Here is a 20,771-nt window from a genome sequence, read left to right on the forward strand (position 1 = left end):
AGAAGGGATACACCAAGACACAGAGAGAAGGCCACGGAGATTGGAGCGATGCAGTGAAGAAACGGGGGTGCCGAGGTATCGCTCCAGAAGCTGCGAGAGACAGAGGCTCCCCGCAGAGCCTTCAGAGGACACAGCCTCCGCAGCCCCTCCTGAAATCACAGCTCAGTGGGTGCTATCATTAGAATGCTTTAGACAGTACTAACAGTGCGCAATGTCATTACTTTAAAATTATCCAAGCTAAGCGAAGAGATGATGGTGATGGAGAATTTCTCAGTATTTAGACTGGACTTCAGAATGTGCGTTTGTGAAGGTTTAGGGGGAGCAAGAGAGCTTTCGGTTTTCCTTCTTCCTCGTCAGGTCACGATGGGCAGTGGGTGAGATCTACGGGCAAGGCCAGTTGTGGCTGGGATGGGCAAAGCTCTGCCCTTACCAGGGTGCCCTGTCTGCTCAGGTTCCTGATCAAGTATTTGCACGTCACAAGGCTGGGAACCAAGAACTGAACGCTAGCACGTAAGGTGGTAAAGGAGAGGTGGGCCGGGCGTGGAAGCACCATCCCTTCTCCAGCCTTCTCCGATGGGCCCAGGACGGGAGGCGGTGTTGACACAGGGAGGGCCTGGGGTCTCTACTAAGCTGACTGGGAAACCAATGGCAGAGGTGTGTGTGTGTGTGTGTGTGTGTGTGTGTGTGTGTGTGTGTGATTTTTGGGTTTAGGGGATTTTTTTGTTTTTTTTTAATTAATTTTTTTTTTTTTTTTTTTTGAGAAAGAGTCTTACTCTGTCGCCCAGGCTGGAGTGCAGTGGTGTGATCTCGGCTCACTGCAACTTCCACCTACCAGGTTCAAGCAATTCTCCTGCCTCAGCCTCCGGAGTAGCTGGAATTACAGGCATGTGCCGCCACACCCAGCTAATTTTTGTATTTTTAGTAGAGACGGAGTTTTGCCATGTTGGCCAGGCTGGTCTCAAACTCTTGAGCTCAGGTGATCTGCCCGCCTTGACCTCCCAAAGTGCTGGGATTACAGGTGTGAGCCACCGCACTCGGCCTCCAAAGGCAATTTTAATTAAAAGACATGAGATTGAGTGGCTTTATTTTGTCCTGAGCTGGAGAAACACTCCCTTATCCGGAGCTTGTCATAAAAATCCATGTCATAAAATGTCACAGAAATCCATAGGAAAAAAACGAATTGGAAGTCAAAAAAGCTTTAAAAAGCAAGGGAAAAATACGGAATTTAGCATGGGAAATGGAATTGCCCAAGTACGTCACTTAATGCTTGTCTTAATGAGCTCCCAGAAATAAAATTGCTCTGGGGACAGGGTTTCTTGTAAACAAAGAAGCAGCTCTGGATTGGAAAAATCTTCAAAGAAAGGACATCCCTGTTGGATTTGCCACTAAGGAGGCCACAGACAGCCTGGGAACGGAGGGGCAGAGGCAGCACCAGAATGCACAATGAGCCTCAGCCTGGGAACAGGTCACTCCTGCCGGAGAGAAAGCCCTGAGGCTTCTGGAGATGTTCGTCAGAAATGAAAACTAGGCTGGGCACGGTGACTGACGCCTGTAATCCCAGCACTTTGGGTGGCTGGGAGTGGGGGTGGGGGGATCATTTGAGGTCAGGAGTTCCGGACCAGCCTGACCGACTTGGTGAAACCCCCAGTCTCTACTAAAAATCCAGAAAAATTAGCCGAGCGTGGTGGCACGCGCCTGTAATCCTAACCACGCTGGAGGCTGAGTCAGGAGAATCACTTGAATCTGGGAGGCGAAGATTGCTTTGAGCTGAGATCACACCACTGCACTCCAGCCTGGAAGACAGAGTGAGACTCCATCAGATAGATAGATAGATAGATAGATAGATAGATAGATAGATAGATAGATAGATAGATTAGACAGATAGATAGGATAGATAGATAGATAGATAGATAGATAGATAGATAGATAGATAGATAGATAGATAATGGTACCATCTTTCTGGAGGCCAAGTTGGAAATATGTACCAAAAGTCTTAAAATGCTTATTCCCAGTAATTTCCCTTCTAAGAATGTATCCCAAGGACATAATTAAAGATGTGCAAAAGGACTTGGAGGGAAAGATCTTCACCTGGAGTTATTTATAAGAGCAAAGGGTGGAAACACCCTCAGTGCCCAACACTGGAGGACTCTCAATCAGATTAAAACTCAGATGACAGGGAAAAACTGTTCAATCCAATCAAATCCAGATGACAGGGAAAAACTGTTCAATCCAATCAAATCCAGATGACAGGGAAAATAGGTTCTTTTTTTTTTTTTTTTTTTTTTTCAGAAACAGTCTCACTCTGTCACCCAGGCCTTAGAGTGCAGTGGCACAATCTTGGTTCACTCACTGCCACCTCCACCTCCTGGGTTCAAACAATTCTCCTGCCACAGTCTCCCAAGTAGCTGGGATTACAGGTGTGCACCACCATGCCTGGCTATATTTTTGTATTTTTAATAGAGACAGGGTTTCCCCATGTTGGCCAGGCTGGTCTCGAACTCCTGACCACAAGTGATCCACCCACCTTGGCCTCCCAAAGTGCTGGGATTACAGGCATAAGCCATCCATCACGCCTGGCTGGGAAAAACAAGTTCTTAAATTAAGTACATGGGGATTTTTTTTCATAGTATAGAGTTAATTGGAAAAGGCAGATTATGAAAAAGGAGAGTGAACTGATCTCAATTTTGGTGTGTGTGTGAACACATTACCCAGGCCATATCCAAGTGAGGGAAGAGCACATAATACAACTAGCAGAAACGATAACAACACAACAGGCTATGGTCTGGATCTAGGTGCCACATCCCAATTACTGGGCTGTCACTCCCTGGCATTAGATCAGACTTGGCAGGTTCTGAGTCTTTTTTTTTTTTTTTTTTTTTGAGACGGAGTCTCGCTCTGTCTCCCAGGCTGGAGTGCAGTGGCGCGATCTTCGCTCACTGCAACCTCCACCTCCCAGGTTCAAGCAATTCTCCTGCCTCAGCCTCCCAAGTAGCTGGGATTCAGGCACCCACTACCATACCTGGCTAATTTTTACATTCTTAGTAGAGACGGGTTTCACCATGTTGGCCAGGCTGGTCTTGAACTCCTGACAAGTGATCCACCCACCTCGACCTCCAAAAGTGCTGGGATTACAGACATGAGCCACGATGCCAGCAGGTTCTGAGTCTTGACTGGATCCCTTTTTAGCTGTGTGACTTTGAGCAGCCTTTTCATCTTTCTGATAATTTTGTGTGAATGGAAAAGATGACTTAGCATTGGTCATGTGCCCTATTGCAAGGAAGGTGTTTGAGCTCCAAAGAGCCGGCCACCTGCCAGAGGCCCTGTATTTTGCGGGGACAGGGATGACGATGGGCAAGAAGACAGCACATGTAGGCTGGGAGCCTTGAGAACGGGAGAGGAAAGCGGTTTCAAGACATTTTTCTCTAGATTGTGAACATAATTGTCCTTTGGTTCCCCCTAGAACAAATTTAAGAAGGACCTAAATTGCTTTTCAAGGCTATTTTAGGAGGTGAACTTGGATCTGACTTTGTTTTTTCCTTCCTGGGCCTGTGCTGAGGTGGGCCATGGGTGCCTGTCTTTATTTGGGTTACAAAAATGTGAAGGGGGTGCAGAGGAACAGCAGAAAGAGAGCAGCCCTCCAAAGCATCCCTCTCTGCCCCACCCCAGCCACGATCCTTGGGCCTGGGGACAGTGCTCATGCCCCGACGTGAATCGCTTCCCCACAGACACCCTGGCAGGAGGCCAGGGAAGTTTGCTCCCCGTTTTCTGGGGGCAGGGCGGGAGGCAGACAGGGGTGACTGGAGGTGCATGTCCATGACAGGTGGCAGCTGCTTTCCATCCCCGTGCAGCCTGCCACGACAGCACCTACATCCCAGCCTGCCCCTGCCACCTAAGGTCTCTTCTTACAAGAAGCAGTGCCACCTTTAAAACGTTTCAGATGGTCAGGCCGGGTGCAATGGCTCCCACCTGTAATCCCAATACTTTGGGAGGCTGAGGAGGGCAGATTGCTTGAGCTCAGGAGTTCAAGACCAGCCTGGGCAACATGACGAAACCCCATCTCCACCAAAAATGCAAAAACTTAGCCAGAAGTGGTGGCGCACAGCTGTGGTCCCAGCTACTTCGGAGGCTGAGGTGGGAGGATCGCTTAAGCTTGGAGATGGGAGGCTGCAGCGAGCCGAGATCGTGCCACCGCACTCCAGCCTAGGTGACAGAGCAAGACCCCATCTCAAAAAAAAAAAAGTTTCAGATGGTCATAGGTGTGAAAATATATAATGTAAATAAAATGTTTTAAAAAATAATTTTTTAAAAAGTTGTAGCATAGAAGTGATGGCACCAAGCTGCCTGAGTTCAAACCAAATGCTGGCTGTGCCAATTAAAAATGGTAAGGCAGGCCGGGTGCAGTGGCTCACGCCTGTCATCCCAGCACTTTGGGAGGCTGAGGCTGAGGCTGGAGGATCACTTGAGCCCAGGAGTTTGAGACCAGCCTAGGCAACACAGTGAGACCCCATCTCTACAAAATAAAAATAAAAAATTAGCTGGCTGTGGTGGCATGTGCCTGTAGTCCCAGCTACTCAGGAGGCTGCGGGGAGGATTGCTTGACCCAGGGAGACAGTAAGCCATGATCACACCACTGCATTCCAGCCTGGGTGACAGAATGAGACTCCATCTCCAAAAAAAAAAAAAAAAAAGAAGAAGATGAAAGAAAGGCGAGGCAAGCTCCTCAACCCTCTGGGCTTCAGTGTCATCACCTGCAGAGGGCTGGCCATGGACACTTCAGGGACTCACAGTGAAGACAGCCCTTGGCCATGTGCCAGGCACATCACAAACGCTGCTAACCGGGGCCGTAGTGATTCACTTTCACAGGAGGCCTGGGAGCTGTGGCTGTACATGCACATGAACATATGTGGGTAAATGCTCCTGTCTCTCAGTGTTCCCAGCCCTTTTGCACAGAAGGTCGGGTGAGTCAAAGGGAGAATAGTCGGTGATCATAATGATAGGAAACTATCAAGTTTGGGGAGTCTCTCCTCCTCCTAGGGCTCGGCTGAGAATAAAGCAGTGCAGTCTGGGTCTGCTCAAGCTGCTGCTGTAACAGGCTGGGAACTTAAACAACAGAAGTGCATTTCTCGCAGCTGTGGAGGCTGGAAGCCTGAGATCAAGGGGTCGGCAGGGTTGGTTCCTTCTGATGCCTCTCTTCCTGGCTTGTCATTTCCTCCCTGCCTCACATGGTCTAATCTCTCTTTTTTTTTTCTTTTGAGATGGGGTCTCACCTGATCACCTAGGCTGGAGTGCAGTGGCGCAATCTCTGCTTGCTGCAGCCCCCACCTCCCGGGTTCAAGCAATTCTTCCACCTCAGCCTCCCAAGTAGCTGGGATTACAGGCACGTGCCAGCACGCCTGGCTAATTTTTGTATTTTTAGTAGAGACAGGGTTTCACCATGTTGGCCAGGCTGGTCTCGAACTCTTGACCTCAGGTGATCCACCCATCTTTGCTTCCCAAAGTGCTGGGATTACAGGCGTGAGCCACTGCACCTGGCCCTAATCTTCTCTTCTTATAAGGGCACAGTCACATTGGGTTACGGCCCGCCCAGTGACCTCATTTAACCTTAGTCACCTCTGTAAAGACCCTGGGTCCAAACCCAGTCACATTCTGAGGTACTGCTGGTTAGGACTTCAAGATGTGAAGTCACATTCTGAGGCAGGGACACAACGCAGCCAGGACAAGAGCCACTTCCCCAACCATAAAAGTGTCACCCAGGGCAGTGGGGTTTTCTACCTGACCCAACACAGCCAATTTCAGCTGGAATGGAATTAAAGTGTTGTAATTCACGTGAAAAGTCATGGAAAACGGCACTGCAGTAAGGCATTGGCTACGGAAACATCACAAGATTGAATAAAGACCTGCTTTGCATCAATGCACATCATGGCATGTTCTCATTGTGGGAAAATGTGGTTAATGAGGGATCCATAGGGAGGGGCAGAAGACCTCAGGGAGATTCCAAAGAGGATTCCCAAGCAGGTGCATTCACGGGCATTGGTGAGAGGCAGCAGAGGCTTGTCATCCCGCTTCTGAAAAATGGGCAACTCTCCACTGATGCCCGTGTTCCCCCACAGGGGAGAGCGGGGGCGGAGAGGGCAGGACTGCCAAACCAGCCTGCGGCGGGAGGTGGGGTACAAGGGCAGGAGTGCAGCCTGAGCCTGCTTCCTGAGGCCAAGAGATGCCACCCCTGCAATCCCAGCACTTTGGGAGGTCGAAGTGGGCGGATCGCTTGAGGCCAGGAGTTTGAGATCAGCCTGGGCAACACGGTGAGATCCTGTCCCTACTAAAAAAATTTTTAAAAATTGAGAGAGACAGATGTCTGCCGGCCAGCCTCACGCAGCGCGCCAGGCCGGAGAAAGCAATGGAGGAACAGAAAGGCCCTGAGCCCCTATGAAGGGGCCCGTCCCTGACCTCTGCTCTCCTAGTCTTCATCAGCCTGGAGGTTATGTCCATTTTGCAGTTAAGGAGATTGAGGCACAGGCAGGTGACAACACATGCCCGGTGTCCCTGAGCGCGGGTACTAGAGACAGAATTGGAAGCCAGCTCTCTGACTCCAGGGCCCCCAGTTCGCTAACGAGTCTCTGCTGCCCTCCTCGGCACAGGAGAGTGCAGAACCACCAGGAACTGGGATTGGAGGAGGGGACAGCAAGGGAGGCTGGCTGCCTCCAGCCATGTGTGCACTCAGGTGGCTCACAACTGAGTGTTTGCAACTCCGGGTACCATAAACCCAGTAGGCCACCCTCTGTGTGACTCATGCCCCCTCCTGCCCAAGCTCTCCCGGGGCCACCCCTGCCCTGGAGGAGTGCCCAACACAGCAGCTGTCATGGCTGATCTCCTGGGAAACCCACCTGGCAGAGCTCAGGCCAGGGAGCCCCACGGGATGCTCTGGTTCTCCTCAGCACCCTCTCTGGCCCATCAGGTTCAAGGACAGCTCTAAGTCTTATCCGGGAGAAGAAACTGGGGCACCTCCTGTTTCCTCTGCTCTGCCTCTCAGCAGGGTTTGCTGAAAGGAGAGCTGTGTCTGCAAGTCCTGCACCTGTTTCGTAAGCCTCACCTGTGCTTCCTGGGGATGGAGTCCTGCCCTGGCCGCCTGTTCCCCAGGAAGGCTGACAAGTTCAGCCCCCCAGCCAGGACAAGTTGTGGGAAAACCCTGGGAACATAAGGCCACCCAGCTGAGGGAGGAATCTGTGTGTGTCCCCAGAGCACAGTTCAGTCCCCAGCCCATCACAAGCAGGCCCCACGGGCAGAGCACCCTCCCACAGCCCCACTGCCCCTGCTGTCATGCTCCTGCAGCCCTGCAGCCCACCCAAGACTGCCAGGGGACCCTCCTTTCCTCCCAGCCCGCCGATTTTTAATTAAGAAACAATGATTTCCCAAACTGGTACCAATAAGCAGTGAATTCCTGTTGACGAGCTTGGAGGGGACTTTCCTAGTTCATAGATTCCACGGTTTTAAAAAGATCACTGCTGCCTAGTTTTCCAGTCCTGGCCCCGTAGAAGGTCACGCGCAGCTGAAAATAATTTTCTGGATCAGGAAACAGGCCAGACTGACGCGTGCCCAGGCGGTCCCCCTGCTGGCCTTGGAAGACATCTGGCGGACACCTGGCTGCGGAGGCTCGACTTGGAGTCCAGCTGGGGCTCAACTAAGCTCGCTGGAGGGCAGGGGACCCTGGAGGGAAAACAGGGGCGCAGCTTGCCCTGTGGACCCGGGGCTGCCCAGCGCGAGGACACGAGACCGCACGGCCCGCAGGACGCCAGACGCCCGCTAGGGGCGCGCGCGAGCCAGGGGAGCCACGAGGGCCCTGCGGGGAGGGAGCCCGGCAGCCTGGCCCAGGACGCCATGAGTTCTCCTGTTCTTACTCCCCTCCCTTTTTTTCTATCTTTTGTTTTTCTTCTTTTCTTTTATTTTCTTTTCTTTTTTCTCTCCTCTCCTTTTTTCCCCTTTCCTTTCCTTTTTTCTCCTTTTCTTTTAAACAAAAAGCATAGTCACATGTACAGCACAGAACAGCCAAAGAACATCTAATGTCTAGCACGTGGTACTGAAAAAAACTATTCATTGGCGTCATTAATTGTAAATAAATGTGACATACACTTCATCAGCCAATCCTCTATTGTTAGACATGAAGCTTGTTACCAATTTCCTCCTATTTCTTGTCACCTTCTTTTATTATACAAGTACATTGTAGAAAACACAGGTAAATAAGGCCGGGCGCGGTGGCTCACACTTGTAATCCCAGCACTTTGGGAGCCAAGGCGGGCAGATCACGAGGTCAGGAGATCGAGACCAGACTGGCCAACGTGGTGAAACCTCGTCTCCACTAAAAACACAAAAATTACCTAGGCATGGTGGCATGCGCCATGTAGCCTGTAATCCCAGCTACGCTGGAGGCTGAGGCAGGAGAATCGTTTGAACCCTGGAAGCTGAGGTTGCAGTGAGCCAAGATGGCGCCACTGCTCTCCAGTGCAGACAGGGCAAAACTCGGTCTCAAAAAAAAAAAAAAAAAAAAAAGAATAAAAAGCAAATACAGGTAAACAAACAGTCTTAATTCCAACCATTCAGATAATCTTTAACATACATTTTGGCATTAATTTATACTTAAGTACATAGATGATAGACAGACAGATGCTTGTATAAAAAAAAAAAAAAAAAAAAGGGCTTGCCGGGCACAGTGGCTACACCTGTAATCCCAGCACTTTGGGAGGCCAAAGTGGGCAGATCACTTGAGTTCAGGAGTTCGAGACCAACTAGCCAACATGGTGAAACCCTGTCTCTACTAAAAATACAAAAATTAGCTGGGTCTGGTGGTGCGTGCCTGTAGTCCCATCTACTCGGGAGGCTGAGGTGAGAGAATCACTGGAACCCAAGGGAGGCAGAATTCGCAGTGAGCCAAGATCGTGACACTGCACTGCAGCCTGGGCAACAGAGGGAGACTGTTTCAAAAAAAAAAATTAATTAATTAATTAATTATTAAAATGGCCTAATACTCTTTTGTAAATGGCTTTATCAATTTAAAAATTAATTTTTTTAGAAAATTACTACACATTTTTTATAAGCTCTGAAGGGCAGGGGTTTCATCTGTTTGTTTATATTTTTATTAATTACTTTTTTTTTTTTTTGAGACAGAGTCTCACTCTGTCACCCTGGCTGGAGTGCAGTGGCACTATCTTGGCTCACTGCAACCTCCGCCTCCCGGGTTCATGCAATTCTCCTGCCTCAGCCTCCCAAGTAGCTGGTATTATAGGCGCCTGCCACCATGCCTGGCTAACTTTCATGTTTTTAGTAGAGACAGGGTTTCACCTTCTTGGCCAGGCTGGTTTCCAACTCCTGACCTCAAGTGATCCACCCGCCTTGGCCTCCCAAAGTGCTGGGATTACAGGTGTGAGCCACCATGCCTGGCCTGTTTTGTTTATTGCTATTTATAAATAACAGTGTGATGGGCACTTCCATAATACAAATGTTTAGAAATAGAATATTTGGGTCAAGGAGATCCCTAGGCTCTGTGTAGCTGTTGCCAGATCCCTCATGCATGTTTGCATCTCCCCGACACACCAGCATTGATGCAAGTTTCTACTTACACTTTAGCCAGAACTGGGTATTAACTTTCACAGCTGGATCAGGAAAAGATGCTCTCAACTGCAGTTTTCATTACACACATCTGATTACAGCAAGGCCAATGTTTTCCCCATGGGTGTGGCCATAGGAAGTCTTCTTTGGCGAATTACTGCACAGGCCTGTGGCCCATGTATGTTATGACACTCTTCATAACAGCAGTCTGCCCCCGCAAGTTTAGGAACTTATGCACAAAAGGCCCCTGTTTTCTTGAGTATTTTCACATGTATATTCATAAGCCAGTCTGTAGTCATTTTGCAGGGAAGGAGTCTCTTTTGATCAGGCTTATTTTTTTGTATTTTTAGTAGAGATGGGGTTTTACCAGTTGGCCAGGTTGGTCTCAAACTCCTGGACTCAAATGATCCACCCACCTCGGCCTCCCAAAGTGCTGGGATTATAAGTGTGAGCCACCTCGCCTGGTCAAGAATGTATATTCTACCTCACACCATATGTGAAAATTAACTCGAAATGCGTCAAAGGCCTAGATGTAAATTTAAAACTCTTAGAAGGAAACATAGGTATAAATCTTCATGACCTTGGGTCAGGCAATGGTTTCTTAAGTATGAAACCACAAGCACAAGCAACAAAAGGAGCAAATAGATAAATTGGACTTCATCAAAACTTAAAACTTTTTTGCATCAAATGACTCCATTAAGAGAGTATTTCTGTGCAGCTGCTGAGGCGGAAAGAAAAAGAAAGTAAAAAGGCCAGGTGCAATGGCTCACGCCTATAATCCCAGCACTTCGGGAGGCCGAGGTGGGCAGATTGCTTGAGCTCAGGAGTTTGATACCAGCCTTGGTAACGTGGTGAAACGCCATATCTACAAAAAATACAAAAATTAACCAGGCGTGGTGATGTGTGCTTGTAGTCTTAGCTACTCGGGAGGCTGAGGTGGATCACCTAACCCCAGGAGGCGGAGGTTTCAGTGAGCCAAGATCATTCCACTGCATTCCAGCCTGGGTGACAGAGTGAGAACCTGTTTAAAAAAAAAAAAAACTTATATATATATATTTATATACCAGCACTCCTCAAAACTCTCAAGATCATAAAAACAAAAGAAGTCTGAAAAACTGTCACAGCCAAGAGGAACTCAAGGAAACATGACAACTGAATGTCATGTGGTATCCTGGATGGGCTCCTGAATATAAAAAGAATATTAGGAAAAAACTAAGGAAATAGGAATAAAATATAAGCTTTAGTTAACAATAATGCATTTGAATAGTGGTTTACTAATAGTAACAAATGTACCTTATTCACATAAAATGTTAGTGATAGAGTTAACAGTGTGGCATATATGGCAGCTCTCTGTACTCTATTTGCAACTGTTCTGTAAATCTCAAACTGTTCTAAAATAAAAGTTTATTTTAAAAAGATAAAAACAGTGGTTGTCCCTGTTCCATCAGTTTGGTGAGTCAGTGTCCCTATAGGTTGTAGAATGAAAATACCCAACACTGAAATTCAAACGCAACACAGATGATTGTGGAGGTGGTTCAAAAGACAGTGATTTGAATATCAAAGGTTCCAGAGACGCACTGGAGAAAACCGATCAAGTACTTTTGCAAAAACGACCCTCTTTCTTGAGAAGGCCAAACACGCTGGGTAGGAGTTCACATGGAGCTGTCCAGCCTCCTGGCTGCTGAAACCCTGATCAATACTTGATGGATTATTTGTTCTAGAATGGGCAAGTGGCACCAGGAAGATGATGGGTCCTCACCCCTGGAGCTGCACCAGAGCTCAACCTATGACAACCTGGCTCAGCCTATGACAACCTATGAGCACCCTGTGCTCTTCCTAGGAAGGATCAGGAGAAACACCAGGACCCCAAACCCCCAGAGCTAAAAGATGGCACCAGGCTCTAAGTAGAAATCCATGGAATGAAGACCAAAGCCATTGATACCTCTGGCTCTCCCCAGAGAATTCCATGGTTACAGGTGTGCACCCCACACCTGATGCCACCAGAGGCTGGAACAGGAAAGGGGTGGGATGGGGGCTAGGGGAAGTAGGCAGGTAGGGCAGGGCAGTCCATCTTTTGCAAGTAGCAATGGATCTCTCTCCAGGAGGCAGAGAACTAGCTCTGGGGCAGCCTCTTTCTGTGCTTTGGGAGATCCACTTTGAGGGTTACAAACCCTCAAAGCTGCTCCTACAAGTCTTCTTGGGCAAACTGGGACTTTGGCATGGCTGGGCAGTGTTACCAAAACACCAGGAATTTGGTCTAGGTCCTAGTGCTTGCCACGCCCATCACTGAAACCACAATTATTGCCATGGAAGAAGGCTTTAATTGGGTGCTGCAGCCAAGGAGATGGGAGATACGTCTCAAATCCATCCTGACTGACTACAATTAGGGGTTGGTATAGCAGAAACGTAACCACATGCAGGAAAGCAGGAATTAGGGAGGGTAAGGAAGAGGAGTCAGTTAACAGGGAGCAGGTGGCCAGTTAGGCAGTCATCAGAGGTGAGGGGTTTGGCTTCTCATTGTCCAAATGCAGTGACTGGTGAGTTTCAGCTTCTTGATACTACCTGGGAGGCCAGCTGGTTGGTCTCCTGAGAAAGGAGCTCAGAAAAGACAAACATAACTTTCTCAAATTTCAAGACTGGGAGGGGCAATTTCTATGTTTACTCAAAATAAACTATAAACATCAGTCTTGATTTGTTTTGTTTTGTTTTGAGACAGTTTCACTCTGTTGCCCAGCCTAGGGTGCAGTGACACCGTCTTGGCTCGCTGCAACCTGGGTTCAAGTGATTCTCATGCCTCAGCCTCCCAAGTAGCTGGGATTATAGGCACGCACCACCACACCCAGCTAATTTTTTTTATTTTTTGCATTTTTAGTAGAGACGGGGTTTCGCCATGTTGGCCAGGCTGGTCTCAAACTCCTGGCCTCAAGCCCACCTCAGCCTCCCAAAGTGCTGGGATTACAGGTGTGAGCCATTGCACCTGGCCTATAAACATCAGTTCTATGGGAAAATTGAGTGGGTTTCAGCAGGAGCCTTCCAGGTTCTGGGGTGTGATTGACGGGGACATGGCTTTGTCACCACAGAAAGTGAGGGCTGATAGCTTCAGCTGTGCATGAATTGAAACTATCTTGACCTTGAACCGAGGATTGTTCTGGAAGATCATTTGAATGTTTTTCCAGGGCAGGTGAGGCAGGGAACCATGCGTCCACCAGTACAAAACACAATCACGTAGCCACTCACAAGAACAGCGCAGATCTGTAAATACTGATGTGGAATTAACCCCGCAAAATTCTGTTAGGTGAAAGGAACATAAAAATAATCGAATTTGTCCACTGAAATTTTCTAGCAGGTCAAATCAGAAACAACATTGGTTGACTCAGAGGAAAGTTACTGGGGTACTGGTTAGGAAGGAAATTCGTGTATCCTTTTTTTATTTTTATTTATTTATTTTTTTGAGACGGAGTCTCTCTCTGTCGCCTAGGCTGGAGTGCAGTGACGCGATCTCGGTTCACTGCAACCTCCGCCTCCTGGGTTCAAGTGATTCTCGTGCCTCAGCCTCCCGAGTAGCTGAGACTACAGGCGCACGCCACCACACCCAGTTAATTTTTGTATTTTTAGTAGGGACGGGGTTTCTCCATGTTGGCCAGGATGGTCTTGAACTCCTGACCTCATGATCCACCCACCTCAGCCTCCCAAAGTGCTGGGATTACAGGCGTGAGCCACCACGCCTGGCCTGTGTACCCTCTTAAGTATTGAAGTGTTACTTTGTGTATCATGTAACATTACATGCATTACATTATAATTTTTCTTTTCTTTTCCTTTTCTTTTCTTTCCTTTTTTTCTTTTCTTTTGAGACAGAGTATCATTCTATCACCCAGGCTGGAGTGCACTGGCACAATCTCAGCTCACTGCAACCTCTGCCTCCTGGGTTCAAGTGATTCTCATGCCTCAGCCTTCCAAGTAGCTGGAATTACAGGCGCACACCACCACGCCCACCTATTTTTTTTTTTTTCTTTTTTTTTTTTTTGAGACGGAGTCTCACTCTGTTGCCCAGGCTGGAGTGCGGTGGCACGATCTTGGCTCATTGCAAGCTCCGCCTCCTGGGTTCATGCCATTCTCCTGCCTCAGCCTCAAGAGTAGCTGGGACTACAGGTGCCCGCCACCACGCCCGGCTATTTTTTTTTTCTATTTTTTAGTAGAGACAGGGTTTCACCGTGTTAGCCAGGATGGTCTCAATCTCCTGACCTCGTGATCTGCCCGCCTTGGCCTCCCAAAGTGCTGGGATTACAGGCATGAGTCACCACACCTGGCCTTTAATTTCTGTATTTTTTAGTAAAGACAGGGTTTTGCCATGTTGGCCAGGCTGGTCTCAAGCTCCTGGCCTCAAGTGACCCACCCACCTTGGCCTCCCAAAAGTGTTGGGATTATAGGCATGAACCACCTTGCCTGGCCATGTTACGATTTTTAAAGTCTAACCTAACCAAACTGTGTCAGAAAGTTAAAATGACAACCCTTTCATTCCAATTGACTGTACTAGAATGTTCTAAGCAAATATCCCCTTCCTTCTCCAGGCCAGGGCCCAGCCCTGCCTCCCACTCCTCCAGGCTGCTGGGCTAGTTGCTGGATCCTGGGGTGGCCCACAGTGACTTTGTCTACTGTAATTTCCACCAGCACCCGCAAGCCACCCCAAATAAACACACAATTGAAGTACAAATAGCATGTTCATCATCTGAAGATGAGTCCCCTATTTTCTGCTTCCAACTGGACTGTGTTCTCAAGACCCCCTGCATTCATTTCTATCGCTGGGTAACATATTTCCAGGCTGGTGAGAAGTCTTGGCATGGCCCAGCTATGTCCTCTGAGATGGCAGGGTCTCATGAGGCTGTCATCAGGTGTCTGCTGGGTCACATCCTCCTCTTGTAGATGCAGGAGGCAGACAAATGCCTAGGCAGATGGGGCGGAACCCCAGTGAAACCCTATCTCCAAGACAAAGGCAGTTTAAAACCTGAAAGCCAAGGTACAAGTCAAATCTGCAGACCGGATTGAGAACCTGTCTTCTCGTTTGGTGCACTTTCCTCTGATTGATCCCCACCCTTCACCTATTTTACAGAAACCTACCCTACCCTAATTGGTTTTTTACACTGTCGTGCCCACCTTTGAGCGGTGCCTTTGTTTTAATCTTTTTTGCATACTCACAAACCAATCAGCACATGCTCCCCATTCTGAGCCTATAAAAGCCCCAGACCCAGCCACACTGAGGGAGAGACCACCCAACTTAGAGTGGAGGACAACCCTTGCATCCCCTCTCCACTGAGAACTTTTCCGTCACTCAGTAAAGTTATTATCTGCCCTCCTCACCCTTTGATGGTCAGGGTAACCTCATTCTTCCTGGACATGAGACAAGAGTTCAGGAACCACCAAATGTGGGTAGGAGCTATAACACAGGCAGGCTGGGGCACACATGGCCCAGCTACAGGCTGAGCTGGTGCACAAGCTCATTGCAGCCCAGTGGACTGAATGGGTGGGGCATGTGACCAAGGGGCCCTGGCTTTTGCTGGCCACTGACTCAAGGTCCCCCTCAGGTCCTTGTTAGTGGTTTTTTGTTAGGTGAACTTACAACATAACACGGTCCTTATTTCATCAAGCCAGGAAGGAGAATCTCCAATGTGTGCTGGTAAGATGGAGGCTTGTCTAGGTATCTATAGTAACTCAGTCATGGGAGTGACATCCTGTCACCTGTGCTATATTCTACTGGTTATAAGCAAGTCACAGGTCCCATTCACACTCAAGAGGAAGGGATTATATAGGGCATGAACCCTAGGGTCTGTTTGCCACACCCTCCCACAGACAGATTTTTGAGCTGGCACTGGCAGGGCCCTGGGGAGGAGTTATGGGATGTCACACTGCCAGGAGCAGAGGAACTGTGCAGGGTTTGTGCCCTCACAGGCACTCAGATTCACAGTGGCTGTCCCAGAAAGACGAAAGGCGTTTAACATGGTAAAGCCGCAGGGCTGTACCTAGCAGGAGTTTTTGCCATGTGCCATTGTGTGTGATGTTAACGGTGGCCCTGAGTTGTGCAATGCATACCTGCACAACTGTTTGCAGCAGCCCTGACCCCCATCTGTGGATGAGAGGCTTCTTCAGAGCACTACCTCCCTGATGATCATTATCTGGTCGGACTCCAGTTCCACCAACAGACCATATGTCTGTGCAGCTGAGTTTACTTTACACTACATCCTCTTTTCCAGCTATTCTGTCACTTCTCAGTTCCTCAAACACACCCGGAGCTTGAAATATTTTCTCTGGAACTTTTGGCTCTGGTTTTACCCTCTGCAATTCAAAACTCACAGCCTCTCAGTTTGTTTATTTTCTTACACTGCTGGGCGAGTCTTTAGAAACGAAACATCAAAGCCAGCTGGAGTCTCAAATGAGAATCCTGATTATTCCACAGCAATGATTGTCATAGTTGTCATGTAAGTGGGGGCAGCCTACCTCCCACAATGCATTGCAGTTGCAGTGCCACAATTACAGGTTAGGCACATGCTCCAAACAGTTCTATTCATCCCCAGGCGTCCTTGGCACAGCTCAAGACTGTTTTTCAATTAACAATAAACATAGACGGTGCCGGCCAGGTGCGGTGGCTCATGCTGTATTCCCAGCACTTTGGGAGGCTGAGATGGGCAGACCATCTGAGGTCAGGAGTTCGAGACCAGCCTGGCCAACATGGTGAAACCCCGTCTCTTCTAAAAATACAAAAATTAGCCAGGTGTGGTGGCACGCACCTGTGGTCCCAGCTACTCGGGAGGCTGAGGCAGGAGAATCGCTTTAACCCAGGAGGCAGAGGTTGCAGTGAGCCAAGATTGTGCCACTGCACTCCAGCATGGGCAACAGAGCGAGACTCTGTCTCAAAAATATAAATAAATAAACAAACAAACAAACATAGAAGGTGCAGAATTTTAGAACAGCAATTGCTGAGCTTGTATCTGGACCCATTTACAGAGATAGACCATATTCTAGGTCAAGCTTATCCAATCCGCAGCCTGTGGGCCACATGTGGCCCAAGATGGCTTTGAATGTAGCCCAACACAAATTCATAAACTTTCTTAAAACATTATGAGACACTTTGGGAGGCTGAGGTGGGTGGACCACTTGAGGTCAGGAGTTCGAGACCAGCCTGGCCAACATGGCGAAACGCTGTCTCTACTAAAAACACAAAAATTAACTGGGCATGGTGGCGCACGCCTGTAGTCCCAGCTACTTGGGAGGCTGAGACACAAGTATCACTTGAACCCTGGAGGTGGAGGTTGCAGTGAACCGAAATCACGCCACTGCACTCCAGCCTGGGTGACAGAGTGAGACTCTGTCTCAAAAATAATAATAATAATAATATGTTTATTGCATTTTTTTTAGCTCATCAGCTATTGTTAGTGTTAGTGTATTTTATGTGTGGCCCAAGACAAGTCTCCTTCTTCCAAAGTGGCCCAGGAAAGCCAAAAGATTAGACACCCCTGTAATGCAGGTCATAAAGTCTCAAAAGTGTTTTTGAAGAATGCAAGCTGTACTAAGTATGTTTTCTGACCACAGTGGAATCAAATGATAAACCAGAAACAGAAAGATCTCTGGAAACTCCCCAAGTATTTGAAACTGGATATCACACTTCTAAATAATTCATGAGTCAACCAAAAATAAAATTAGAAAATATTTTGAACTGAATAAAAATGAAAATGCAAACGTACCAGCCTGGGTGCGGTGGCTCATGCTTGTAATCCCAGCACTTTGGGAGGCCAAGGCGGGTGGATCACGAGGTCAGGAGTTCCAGACCAGCCCGGCCAACACAGTGAAACCCGATCTCTACTAAAAATACAAAAAATTAGCTGAACATGGTGGCGGGCATCTGTAATCCCAGCTACTCAGGAGGCAGAGGCAGGAAAATTGCTTGAACCTGGGAGGCGGAGGTTGCAGTGAGCCGAGATCATGCCACTGTACTCCAGCCTGGGTGACAGAGCGAGACTCCGTCTCAAAAAGAAAAAAAAAAAAAAAAGGAAATGCAACATACCTAAGTTCACGGGATGCCCTTAAAGCAGGAATCAGGGAAGTGTAAAGCCTAGATTGTAAATGGAGAAGAAATGCCTATATTTTGAACCACCTGAAGAAACTGAAGAACAAAGTGGCATCTCAGACCGTGCATCCAAAGCCCACTTTTTCTTTTATTCCTTTTTTTTTTTTTTTTTTGGAGACAGAGTTTCACTCTTGTCATCCAGGCTGGAGTATAGTGGCACGATCTCAGCTCACTGCAACCTCCGCCTCCCGGGTTCAAGCGATTCTCCTGCCTCAGCAAGAGTAGCTGGGATTACAGGCACCCGCCACCACGTCCGGCTAATTTTTGTATTTTTAGTTGAGACGGGGTTTCACCGTGTTGGCCAGGCTTGTCTTGAACTCCTGGCCTCAAGTGATCCGCCCGCCTCAGCCTCCCAAAGTGCTGGAATTACAGGCGTGAGCCACTGCGCCCGGCCCAAAGCCTACTTTTGCTGCTTCACATGCTCCTCCTCTCCGTCTCTGCCCTGCCTCAGTAGCGGCACCACCATCCTCCAAATCACACAGACCACAAAACTGAGAGTCCAGCTCAACTGGTCTCTTCCCCTTCTACCCCTCTCCACCACATCAGTCCATCATGTCCACTCCACCTTCACTGTCAGCCCAGAATCTGATCACCGCGTCAGTCCATCATGTCCACTCCACCTTCACTGTCAGCCCAGAATCTGATCACTTCTCATTGCCTACACCACCAAGACCCCATTCCAAGACACCAAAACAGCTGCTGTAATCCTGCTTTTACTCTCCTTACTTTTTGCCTTTCTTCCTTACAGTCTTTTGGAGCCCTCAGAGTAATCTTCTTAAAAGAGCAGCTATACCATGTCTTCTCTGCTCAGATCCCACCAGTGGCTTACCATCCACCTCAGAGTAAAAGCCCAAATCCCTGCAGTGCCCTGCAAGGTTCTACATGGCCCAGCTTTTGCATCCACTGTGACCTCATCCCATCCACTGTCTGCCCCTCCTACACCAGGCAGCTTGCCTACCACCTCATTGTCCTCAAGTGAGCCAAGCACAGCCCCAGGGCCTTTGCACCTGCAGTTCTCTCTGTCTGGAATGACTTCTTCCGCCCTTCACCATCCTCAGGTCTGCGCCCAGTGTGTAGCCCTCCCTGGCCATCCAGCCCCAGCCCTCCCTGTGGCCCTCTCGGCCTGCTTCCTTCCCCACCACGCCTCCTCTGAGTGCTCATTCCCTGCTGGCTGGTCTCCTCCACTGCAATCTAAGACCCATGAAGGAGGGATTTGGCCTGTTTGTTTTCTGCTCAGAGCACCCATGGCCTTGTACAGATGCTGGATGTTGAATGTGTTCAATAAATATATTTTGCGCCCCACGCAGTGCATTGCCTGTAATCCTAGCACTTTGGGAGGCCTAGGCAGATGGATCTCTTGAGTTCCAGAGTTTGGATCAGTCTGAGTAACACAGAGAAACTCTGTCTCTACCAAAAATACAATAATTAGCTGGGTGTGCTGACCCATGCCTGTAGTCCCAGCTACACAGGAGGCTGAGGTGGGAGGATTGCCTGAGCCCACAAGGTTGAGGCTGCAGTGAACCATGATCATGCCACTGCACTCCAGCCTGGGCAGCAGATCAAGATCCTGTCTCATTTAAAAAAGAAGTTTTGAATGAATGAATAAATGTAACATCATTTAAAATTTTACTGTTAGAAAATATTTTCTTCCCTCCTTTTTTGAAGAAAAGATGTCGTGATTTTTTTTTTTAAACAGAATCAAGAATTTAAAATAGGGCCAGGCACAGTGGCTCACACCTGTAATCCACGCACTTTGGGAGACTGAGGCGGGAGGATCACTTGAGTTCAGGAGTTCGAGACCAGCTTGGGAAATGTAGCAAAACCCCTCCCATCTCTGCAAAAAACTACAAAAATTAGCCAGGTGTGGTGATGCACGCCTGTAGTCTCAGCTGCTCAGGAGGCTGAGGTGGGAAGATGGCTTAAGCCCAGGAGGCAGAGGTTACAGTGAGCCAAGATCACACCACTGTACTCTAGCCTGAGTGACAGTATGAGAACCTGCCTCAAAAAAAAAAAAAAAAAGGTTAAAAAAGACAAGCTTCCTATAAGAACATATTTATACAACAAAACCAGCTACAGAGTCGACTGCCATTAATTATGTTCAAACAAGGAAAAGAAGTAGGGAGTATTTATTTACAAATTACAAGCTGAGGTTCTTTTCCTCTTGTTTTGGTGCTTTTGTTTTTCCTATTACGAATTTTGAGACATACAGAGATGTCCTTTTACATATGCATGTAGTCCAATATTGCTTATTTACAGGAACAATTAAACAAATAAATGCTTTAGTTAGCAAACGGACCTAAAAATTCAGCAGTTAAAAAATTGTGGGGGGGAGAAAACTCGGTTTAAAAGTGACAATGCTTGTTTGCTTGACCATACTTTGGTTAGGCTTCTAAACCTTCCTTCCCCTGGGCCCCTCTGTGCACTTCCTCAGAAAATCCAGTTTTAGCAAAAGAACCCTCTGCTAAATCAGTTTAGCCAGAACTCCTACCCTCTCGAGAGCCAATCGCCCTCCACATCTGAACAGGTTCCTCATCGTCTCCCACCATCCCCCAGGGGATGTCTGATTGCCCTGGCCTGTCTTCAGCAAGCATCCTGTGAGGTCAGTTGCGCCAGAATCCTTGTCACCTGTGATATTTCCTCTCAGTCATTTTCCATCTGCTGACCCCACCCTGCTCCTTGGCTACAAGTCCCTGCTTGCTGGCGCTGCAGTCAGAGTTGAGCTCAGTCTCCCTCCCCCACTGCGAGTGTTCCCTACGCTGATCCTGATGGTCCTGAATAGACATCTTCCTTATTGAGCTTTAATAAGTATTCTTGGATTAATTTTTTCTTTAACACAAGTAAGTCTGTCTACTACTTTTATATGATTACAAAATTGCAAGAAGAAGGTCATGCCCTTTGTTTGCTTCCATCTTCTCTTTGATGATGCAACCATCAAGAGCAAGACGGCAAACACAGCCTGGGCACGCTGGCTCACGCCTGCAATTCCAGCACTTTGGGAGGCCAAAGCGGATGGATCACTTGAGGTCAGGAGTTCGAGACCAGCCTGGCCAACAAG

At 48.2% G+C, this 20,771-nt stretch overlaps 1 long non-coding RNA gene across 3 annotated transcripts; it reads right to left on the minus strand.

The window, feature by feature from the left end:
- Positions 1-12,438: 12,438 nt before the first annotated feature.
- Positions 12,439-18,618, minus strand: LOC129058187 (uncharacterized). 3 transcript variants are annotated; one of them, XR_008523140.1, is made up of 3 exons: positions 18,443-18,618; positions 17,334-17,451; positions 12,439-12,888 (listed from the first exon to the last, which is right to left on the minus strand). It is a non-coding gene; the product is annotated as an uncharacterized LOC129058187 (long non-coding RNA). The 3 variants fall into 3 exon arrangements; XR_008523139.2 differs by lacking the exon at positions 12,439-12,888 and adding an exon at positions 13,701-14,541; XR_008523138.2 differs by lacking the exon at positions 12,439-12,888 and adding an exon at positions 13,701-14,602.
- Positions 18,619-20,771: the final 2,153 nt, after the last annotated feature.

Source organism: Pongo abelii, chromosome 11, assembly GCF_028885655.2.
Source record: "Pongo abelii isolate AG06213 chromosome 11, NHGRI_mPonAbe1-v2.0_pri, whole genome shotgun sequence".
Taxonomy (NCBI): domain Eukaryota; kingdom Metazoa; phylum Chordata; class Mammalia; order Primates; family Hominidae; genus Pongo; species Pongo abelii.